A 9,321-nucleotide genomic window follows, 5' to 3' on the forward strand; every position below is an offset into this window, starting at 1 on the left:
TTGTGCGCAAGCAAGGAGGACATCGGAAGAAACAAGGTGTTGGCTACTTCAATGTCAACGGAGATGTTTGGGAAGAAGGTCCATATCACACTCCTAAGTTTGTTCCCCAAGAAGAGAAGTGTGATTCCACTCCTTCCGAAGGAACGAGCTCACAAGATGGCCTTCTACCACAAGACCACAAGGGCAAGAGAAAGCTTCAAGATGACATTGACCTATTTGAAGAACAACCCCAAGCCAAGGTCAAGTGGATTCCCAAGGATACTACTAGCTCTACCTCAACAAGTGCTACCACAAATCCTAGGATTCACATCAATTTGGTGTGGATTCCCAAGAGGAAGAACTAGAAGTTCTTGAGGGGTGACTTTGCCAATCAAATTCACTCTTATTCATTTTGGCAAGAACTATATGCAATCAACCTGAACCATATGCATTAGTTCAAGGAGTCACACATTCCCTCAAAGGTAAGCAAGGAACAAGGTAATTAATGCATCTTTGGAAATTATCCCATGTGTGCTTCACTCCATGTCCATAGATATTCGTGCATATGTTCCTTTTGCTTTGGGAGTAACCCATGTAGGTGAAAGGAGTATGAAAACAACCAGGATTACTCCCAACTCAAGATGATCTTCATCAACAAGGACAAAACCCAAGGTTAATTGATCCCTCTTAGTGGGGATATCATATCAAGGGGAGCTTTACTCTAAGGCCTGAGTATAAGCATCTCCTAAGATAAAAGTGGTAACCCCGCTTGTGCTTAACGATGAGTATGACCTATGATCAAGTATTCTTACTTGGCTCCAATGTCAATATACTCATATGTAGATGACTTTGTCATCGCCCATGTGCTTGATAGCTGCTAGGATGTTTGTGCACATTCACCATAATTTATCTATCATCTTATTGTGTGAGCATGTTGGTCTGCATGTGTTTTCTCATTCGAGGACATCCAATTGTTGCTATTTGGCTCTTGATTTATATTTTGCCAATTGGATGGACAAGAATATCTAGGACCCTTCTCTAGATATCTATGCTATCTCATCTCAAGTTGTATTCATGCTTCATCACAAAACTTGACCAAGCACTTGTTGATCCCTCTGTGTGAAGGTGCACTCGGTGTCCCGTATCGTCAAAGGCTGCCTTCCAAAACCTCTTTGAAAAACTCGGTGTGACCAACTCCACAAACTCGGTGCCACCGATTTTTCAAACTTGATAAGGTTTTCCTATGTTGGAACCACTAACATCGCAAACTCGGTTACACCAAGTTTCCATGTCTACTGTTAGTTGAGGAACTCGGTGACACCGATTTTGCCATCTTGGTGACACCGAAATCGCACGGGTATATATATCCGCGGACCGAATCCTTTGATTTCACTTCGTCAAAATGGTTCGTTCGCTAAACCCTCACTTCCCCTGAGACCCTAGGTCATCGCCTTTGTCTCCCCGAGCGTCACCGCCTCTGGGATTCGCTGCCGTCGACACCAGCTACTCTGCCTCATCGCCGTAGCCGAACCACCACCAATCTAGGGTACGGTTCGATCTCCTTTGCGTTTCTCCGTCCGATTCTCACGCATTGGAATCTTTATTGTTCATACCACTGTGTGAAAACCTCTTGTCCACCAGATGAATCCCTAGATTAGTAAAAGTAGGAAATTTCGGATCTGATCTGCCACAATATGCAACTCGGTGAGACAGAGTTTGTAAATTGAATCCACCGATTCTAGTTTTAGGTTCGTGAGAAGCAACTTGGTGTGACCGAGCAGGTCTTTTCGGTGCCACTGAAGATATCTGCCAAGTTTCTGTTAAGCGAGTATGCTTTCTCGGTGACTCCGAAAATTCCAACTCAGTGCCACTGAATTACATCCTACAAAAGATCATACCCTAAGTTTCAGACTCCAAATTTTTAAAAATATCTGAATTTTCTGATGCTCATCCTTTCTGTCTTTCATATATCCACTTCGCAGGTTTTGCTGTTAGCTGCTGAGTTTTTGCGTGCCTGTCAGATATGTCTGGTTTAGATGATAGTTAGCATTACTTCAGAGAGCAGAGTGTTGAGATGGAATCAGGCACTAGTCCAGAGAAGTCTGCTCCAAACCCAAGTCTCCCAGTTCTCATGGTTTGCCCAAGGAAGCCACTAGGTAAAGGAAGAGAACTGTTCATCTTTTCCGGAGAAAGACTTCAATGTTTGAAGAACCAGAAGATGTTGAGGAAGAAGTTCCTGAGGGATCCCAGTTCCTCCCAAGAAAAAGAAGTTGATGGCTGATGCAATGAAATCTGCTCCGAAGCCTCCTGCCAAAGCAAAGAAGGTTGTAGCTCACAAAAGGACTACCAAGGACATACCTGCAGCTGCCAAGAGCAAAGGCCCTACATCCAGAGCCCATGCCGCAGAGGAGGAAGAAGATGAGAATGCACCAATTCTCACGAAGCCCAGACCAGCCCTTCCTATACACAATACTTCTCATCCAGTAGCAGAAGATATGAAGAAGACGAAGGATGCCGAACTAAGAAAGTGGAGAACTAATGATCCATGTGTTGTGAGAAGAAGAACTATTGTTGATCCAAGGTTTCACACCAAGGAACAACATGATTTTTATGAGACTGTCTTGTTTGACAAGAGTCCTGTTGTCAGTGATATGAGGTATGTTGACTGGGCATATATTAGGGAAAATGAGTACTTATTTCCCAATGTCCAAGAGAACTTCAAACAAGAGGACATTTAAAAGTTTGTTGGCAAAGAGATGACCCCATGGAATGACGAGATGATCATGCAATTCTATGCAACTGTTCATTTCTATGATGACTCTTTAGTCTGGATGACTGATGGTCACAAGTATGAAGCTACAATTGCAGAATGGGATGCTGTCATTGGCGCCCCCAAGCAGGACGATCAAGATGTAGATGTGTATGCAGAAGCAAAGCAGAGTCACAACTCAATGGCCAATATGTACAAGGCAATTCCACACAAGTACATGGCTAGTTACAACATGGGTTCAGTGTACTTTTCGCAAGAACGCATTCCTACAACAAACACTATTCTGATATACACCCTGATGCCTAAATCAGGAGATGAAAAGATGATTAGAGGACATTCTATCAACCTGCTGCACCTGCTAGATACCCATACCAGATTCAGAGTGATGGATTTGATAGTAGAGACTATCTGGAGAAGTGTTGCAGATCAGAAGATATCTAGTGTATATGCACCTTACATTCAAATTCTTATTAATGCGAAGCTAGGAAAGCATGCATATCTACTTGATCGTCCCCATCTACCTCTTCAGCCTGAATTTGAAGATAATGAGGTTGTGATGGATGACAATGATCCCATCTCAGCTGCAACAAGAATGGCAGCAGAGGCTGAAGCTGCTAGACATAGGCCACATCGAGTTCCACAGCTCAGAACCCCAGCTGAGAAAATGGCATTTCTAGTGAGCATTGTCCAAGGCATGGAGAAGAACTTCCAAGAGATCATGCAAAATCAGAAGAGTCTTGAGAGATCCGTGGAGACAAAATTCCACAACATGGATGTGAAGGTAACTGAGTTGACCATCATTGTCAGACAGCTTCAACATGAAGTTGACTCTATGGATATTTCACGCTCACAGGATGATGATAAATATGATGATGATGACGAGGATGAGTCTCCTCCTCCGACTACTACTAGGTTCATCAACATGCCTCGGTCAGCTGTTGTTCCAGCTCAGGAGACACGTCAAACATCTTCAACGCAAGCTTCAACACCTTCAGCACCAGCTCCAGCTCAAGCACCTCCAGTATCAACTCCTCCAGCTCCAGGGACATCAGTAGACGACTGCGCAGATGTTGTTCTATCGACTCCATCATCGGCTGCCCAGAGAGATGAGTAGTCATATACTTTTGAACTTTTTGGTAACTTGTTGCCAAAGGGGGAAGAAGGTATAGATCATAGACTTCGTGTGAGAGAGAGCTTTTGACTTTATTTTCTTTTATTTTACTTGCTCTCATTTGGTTTTAAAAACTTTGGTTGTTGGATAACGTTATCCTATCTGTGTGATTGATCATATGCTTTGCCATCGAACCAGATTTGTCATCTTCTTTTTGTTTTGAAAAGTGTACTTATCAGAGAGGGGCCAGGGAGCTGGAAGAGAAGAACTTGAATAGTAAACCCAGGAAGAGAAGAACCTTAATACTAAACAAAGTTTCGGGAACTTCTTGGTGACTTGATTGGTTCCCTTCCCCCAATTTGCAAAGGAACATTCCCGTGAAGGTGATCTCGATCACCATTCTATGATATTTCAGGATGCTTTTGAGAAGCTTTTCCTTTTACCTAATGTCGGCTACCGATAACTTACTTCATGCTATTACTAACACTTATGACTGAGCCGCACTTGCTTTCCAAAAGAAATTGAAAATATCATGCCTGAGACTAGCCAATAGAAGAAAGAGCCACAAGCAAGCCATATTAGCATCCTTTTTCTTCGCTTTCTTCGACACTGTGAATCTACCTCACTCCTCATCATAACTCAAATACAAATTCGAGTTCCAAATTCATATTTCCTCACGTAAGCAATAAAATGTGAAACCAATATTCATCATGAAACTTCAGACACTGATGATTGTGAGATTTTGGAAGAGAGACGACGTAGGCTGATTCAAAGTAAATAGAAAACCACGCCTTAAACTCATTTCATCAACATTCTTTCCACAACAACTAGAAAAGTGGAGAAAATCCAATGAGGGGAGGTCCCGGTGAATACAAATCAATTGGAAACTGAACCCCACATTCATGTCTCTAACAAGGTTGTCTAACCTAAGCGACCATGGCCCTTGGACCCGGAGGATCTGAACCATTAGGTAGAGTTTCAGCTGAAAGAAAACCAGGTCAATCTTCCGATCACGAGTCTTTACAAGCTTGAAACAACTTAAGCAAAGGCGGGAGTCGCCCCTTTTAAAGTCGGTATTTATGCGATGCTGAACGAACGAGCGGATACCTAACTTCGAAGGAGAAGAATGGGCGGATGTATCTTTCATTCATATCGACCAGATGTAGTTTGCTGAGGACTCCCATTTTACCATTGCTTAAGCCATATTACATAAAGCATAGTGAGTGATACGCAATGCTGCTACCACCATGTTTTTTCCTCACTCTGTGTAGCCACACTCGTTTGTCTATTTCTACTTACTATTTATGTTAAATAGTATCCGTTGGTTGTAGAAGCACTCGCGTTCAGGGATTGCAAAATCCATAATATCAAGAAGCAGTAGGAACCTAGCTAGCTTTGATGCGGATAACATGCTGTAGAAGAAAGTGAATCAACCAAAGTAGACCTTGATCGAAAGGCACCACAAGGCGAATCAATAGAGTGTGGTGTAAGCGGTGAAGTAGAATAGGAATTGGAACTGCTTGAACTAGAAAGGGCTTCCACTATCGCGCTACCTCGGGAGCTCCGGAAACGGTATACTCGCTTCACTCATCTGTAATGGTATCCTCGAAAGCTAGCTAAATTGGGGTCTAGACAAAGTTGTCCTAAGCAGGGCGGAAGGAAAAACAAGAGCAGTGTAGCTCTACATTACGCTTCGGGGGCCTCGTCTTACTCACTCACCTTCTACTAATCGGACCATGACAAAACAACCAGCCCAGCCATAGGCAAGGACTGGCTGAAATCCCTTTCTGGATCCAGTCTATCCGTACATGCTGTCCCTTCCACTTTCTGTGTTGATGGAGTTCGGTCAGATAGTTCCGATATTGGGATCGTCCAATCCCTTCTAATAGGCAAGGAGGGCAACACATTGGGCTCGTCCAATCCCCTCTGATCGGTTGTCATATGGAATTGAAAATTCTCGTATAGTAAGAGTTCCTTCAGTTTCCTACCTAGCACATTCTCTGTTGTCTACGCCAATATTTCACCTGCGTGTAGAGTGTGGATGGCTACATACGGGGGAACTCAACGTACCTTTCGAAGGGTAGACCTTTACAGATGAGTGAAACAACGATTTAGGTATATAAGGGGACGACCTGCCAAGCGAGCCAGCCTGATATCGATTTCCATTGATAGGCCATGAAACATAGAGAATGGGAACTTGTTTGCACGTACCTCGACCGCAGGTCTGAGAATGATGAGTGTGCTATCGCCCACAGCTTCTGTTGCTTAAATGGCTCATGGTGTTTATGGTCCTCACCCGGTATAGCCGTTAAGCTCATTTTTCATTTCCAAGTGTCGTTACTAGCCTCGAGAGAGATGTTTCACAGGATTCACCTCCAACTGATAAACCAGGGGGATAATACCGAAACAGTCCTTTTTTCTAATCATAGAGGAGCCGTATGAAGCTAAGGTTTCATGTACAGTTTTGCAATAGTGGTGGGAGTTGTGATGTTATTATCGACTATGATTTTCTAATAGTTCAAGTACAGTTGATATAGTTTAAGGACAGCCAAAATATGGTTTTTTATGGAATCTTTGGCGTCAGCCTATAGGCTTTCTAGTTTTTAGAATTTCTTCTCTGACCGAATGTGAAAGATTACCAAGAGGGGGAATTAGTTGTAGGTTATCAAACCAAATATTCCGGTATCGAATATGGTTTCTTTTTTCTTGTTTCTTACTTATCCTTATTAGTTTCCTCTTTGTTTGTAACAATTCTTTACTTAGGCGGGTGGAATTTTTCTATTCCATACATATCCACGATTCTCCGAGTGTAGGAATCACACTAGTTATCTTGACCTTGATTCGGTCAAGCAGTTTTTCCTTACTATACTCAGTACGAACAGGAAAAGAATCTGTGTACTCAACGGTGCATTAGTAATTATCTGGGATTTCTTTTGCTCTTTAAAGCAAAACGGTGTCTGGACTCTCAACAATAGTGTGTGTTAATATCCATGTAGATAAAGATAGAGATAGCAATGAACTGGATGCATAGTAAACTCAAAACTTGTGACTTGTTCTTGTAGGCTAACTAACCAAATCATCGGATCTAACATGAGACCGGATAAACACAGCGCCCCCGTCGCGTCTATCTATATAAGCTAATCCCTCGACCTCAACCGACTCCCAAATCTCAATTGGTTTGGCACTCTCTATCTCCCTCCCTTTCACCGGGTGCGCCATCCTATCCAAACCAATCCCAAGTCCCCACCCGCTCGCGGGGAGCAAAGCAAGATGATTTCCCCGGACGCGGCTTGAACGTCGTCGGCAATGTCATCTCCTTCGGCCTCTTCCTCTCCCCTTTGTAAGCCACCGCCTCCATCCCCCTCATCCGCTTGTCTAGTCTACTCTCTATGGAAACTACGCTTCCCTTTTTAATGCGCCGCTTGACCCTGTTTTGAAAATGAGCTTTACTCTTCTGGGCGCTGGGCGCTACCGTGGTTCGCGAGAAGGAAAAAGTACTAATCTTTTGCTACATCTGGCAAGAGATGAAAAAGAGAGAGCTTCGTCTATCGATGAACAACAGATTGATGGAGCTCTTGGCATTGCTTTATTTTTCTCTCCTTTCCTATCAGCGAGTTCCGATGTTTTTGTTCGAAATTTCTTCGTTCATACCGAACCGCTTGCAGAATCAAATCCAGTTCCACAAGATCCTATATTAGCTATACATCCTCCTTGCATTTATGCTGAAGATGTCACCAATGCTATGGGATTTGGGTTATGTAGATCAAAAATGTTGAATGGGATTGTGGCACTCCACTTTCCGCCAATGCGGAAGAATGCCGCCAAAAAGATTGGAAAGCTGCTTCGCTCTGCTTGATGCGTCGGATCCCATATAAGAAGCTCGCTCTTTACCGGATCATTCAAACATTTTGTGGGCGGTGCGCCTGCTCTATTGTTGCGTAGGAATAGAAGGCTGCTCATGCTGCTTCAGCGGTGCTTTTTCGCCTTCTCTTTGCTCTGGCAGGAGTGCTAATGGACACGGGGAGGGAGCAGGCGAAGCATTTCGTTCGTAATGGAAAGAAAGACACCACTACTTCGCCTCTTTGTTGGACCACCGGTGCGAACACAGTGATCTCTGACCAGGACCAGGGACCAATTCGAATTTGGATCTGACATGTCGGTTGTTTTTAACTGTAGGCATATGGCAAGGAAGTTGGTGGGCTAATCATGAATTAGGTCGGGGTGGCTTGTTGTTTCGGGATCCCGAAGAAAATGCGTCTTTTATGCCTCGGGTATTAGCCACAGCTCGTATTCATTCAGTAATTCTACCCCTTCTTCATTCTTGGACCTCGCTTCTGAATATTTTGACTCTTCCATGTTGTGTCTTAGGAACCTTTTCAATACGGTCCGGATTGCTAGCTCCCGTTCATAGTTCTGCTACATACGATACACGAGGAAGATTTTTGTGGCGGTTCTTCCTTCTAATTACAAGCATATCTATGACTCTTTTTACCAGATGAAGCAGGAGGCATCGGTCCATAGAACCTATAAAAAATAGATGGTTGTGGCGCGAATTACTCTTGTGCACCTACGTCACTCGGCTCGCGCGCAACCCCGCCTCGTTATGTTATGTTATGGAAGAATTTAGCTTCTTGCTAGGCTGGTTATTCAGAGCCAACAACTGGCTGCCAGATTTTGTCCCGTCCGTAGTGCTTCCGAAGTCACTCTGGCGTGGCGCTGCTGGATACTTTTGATCAATAGGAATAGGAGGAGGAAAAAGCTTATGATGAGCATCTATTGGAGTCGATCATTTCCAAGATCTAATTCTAGTTTCTTATTATGTAGTGGAAATGCCTCACAATCTTCAATTTTATGCTTACGCTTAACGGAAGAAATGTTCTTGGTGGATGCAGGCCCTGGACCCCAAAAGTTTGCATGCAAGATGAGCTTACAGGACTGCCAATCAAGCGAGCCACCAGTATTGAGAATAAGGTGGGAGCTAAGAATGTAGTCGCTCATGAATCAGTGATCAAAAAGCGAAATTTTGAGAGATTCTTCATCGATCTAGTGGCCGGTGAATCACTGATCAAAGAGCGAGCAGCCGCCAGGTTTAATGATTTTGTGGGATCCCTGGATGTAGCGGCTGGAGAACCGCTTCTTCGTCCACAAAGATTCACACAAAACCGAGCTTGGATAGAACTGAAGAAGATTTGGCGAATGAAGAAAAAGGTCAAAGGGTTTATTATAAAGAAAATCAAAGGTGGTTATCCAGTAGCCATCGCGGGTTTCATTAATTTTATTCCATTCAAAAAAGCTCTTCTAAGAAAAAGGATAGCGAAAGATCGATTCACCATTGATAGCATTAACTCTAAAAGGAGGGATATTTGTTGGGGAACGTCGCATGGGAAACAAAAAATTTCCTACGCGCACGAAGACCTATCATGGTGATGTCCATCTACGAGAGGGGATGAGTGATCTACGT

General features: G+C 43.5%; 2 pseudogenes; one reads left to right on the plus strand and one right to left on the minus strand.

Annotated features, from left to right (window-relative positions):
• Positions 1-7,328: 7,328 nt before the first annotated feature.
• Positions 7,329-7,577, minus strand: LOC123427982 (annotated as a pseudogene).
• A 334-nt stretch (positions 7,578-7,911) lies between these two features.
• Positions 7,912-8,487, plus strand: LOC123427983 (annotated as a pseudogene).
• The last annotated feature ends 834 nt before the right edge of the window (positions 8,488-9,321 follow it).

The sequence above is a fragment of the Hordeum vulgare genome, chromosome 2H (genome assembly GCF_904849725.1).
Source record: "Hordeum vulgare subsp. vulgare chromosome 2H, MorexV3_pseudomolecules_assembly, whole genome shotgun sequence".
Taxonomy (NCBI): Eukaryota; Viridiplantae; Streptophyta; class Magnoliopsida; order Poales; family Poaceae; genus Hordeum; species Hordeum vulgare.